Genomic DNA, 1,452 nt, shown 5'->3' with positions numbered 1-1,452 from the left:
GGATACTGGCCCTAGATGGTTAAGATGCATATTCAAGGAATGATTTCAATGACCCCAGACTCTTACATAGTCTCATAAAAACCCTAAAATCATTAATTGGAAATGTCTGCTTTAGCAGTAATCTTTTGATGTTCAACTACATTTTTCCCCAGCAAAACCTCCTGTATATCCTGGCTCCTCCCTGACCTCTTTGGAGCAGTTCCTCAGAACTGAGTGGCTGTCCTTCAGCTATAGTCCTCAATGCATGCTCAGTCACGTCCAACTCTTTGTGACCCTGTGAACTGGAGCCTACCAGGAGGTCCCTAAATAAAACATAATTTGCACTTTCAGGTCATGCATTTTTCTTCAATTGACAGTACAGTACAGCAGAATGCAGTGAAAAATGGGAAAAACTGAAGTCTCCCCTTAAACCATCAGCTACTCCCATTTTTTGAATGATGATCAACATTTTCTCAACTTTATGTAAATTGTTAGACAAATTCAGCTCAAAGATGGATCCCCAGAAGGCCTTCCTTTACTACAGATCGCCACTTGAGCCGCTTCCTATCAAAGCAAATTCTGAAGCCTCTAGTAGCTGAAATCTGACTCCCTCCTTTTGTATCTCTTAGATTAGACTGCAATCTATTCCTTCTACCTAACCACAAGAAAGCCACTATGTTTCCTAAGGCTGAATTCCCAGAACATTACTCTATCATCAACTTTGACACCCACCTCTCTCCTTCATCCTTACACTGACCTTAAAAAATATATCCAGTGCCACTGACCACATCTATTATGACAGGATGGATGTCTATCATGTACATGTACTGGAGACAGTCCAATGTGAAGTGGGAAGGTAAAGCAGGAAGCCAGGGATAAGGTGAAATAAACATTTTATAATGTATAAAGATATAGTTAGGAACACATTTTTAATCCCTTACCCCCAATACTCGGGCTTGGACCTTTATGTGTTTTCAGTTTTGCCCATTCACAAATTAGTTTCATCCATAAACAGAAGATCTACTCTCCATTCTTGGATGACCTTATTTCAAAATGAACCAACAGTCTGTAAAGTGGTTCTTGTAATTCTACAGGTTTCATTTTTATATCTGTGTTAACAAAAAATAATCTTGTTTTATTTTGAAATGTTTTCAAAAGATTTTTTAAACATTTAAGGAGTTTCCAAGAAAACTTGGGACTTTGTAGACTTACCCATAGTTCAACTTATTTAATTATAATATAACTGTTTCCAGGGAGATAAGGAGAGCTGATAAACATTTTGGAAATTTTCTCTGTCCCTTTGCAAAATGAAATGACCAAATAAATACAAAGGGTTTTTTTTTTTCTCTGTATTTGGATGAGGCTGATGAGAGTATGTGTAACCTGAACATGGATTCGCTAAATGGTCTTTCTTTTAAAAGTAGGCAGGGTGAAAATACTGAAGGGAAAAAATTATAAGTAGCTGGAAATTTT

This window comes from Cervus canadensis, chromosome X (assembly GCF_019320065.1).
Source record: "Cervus canadensis isolate Bull #8, Minnesota chromosome X, ASM1932006v1, whole genome shotgun sequence".
NCBI lineage: Eukaryota > Metazoa > Chordata > Mammalia > Artiodactyla > Cervidae > Cervus > Cervus canadensis.
This window is presented reverse-complemented; position numbering follows the sequence as displayed.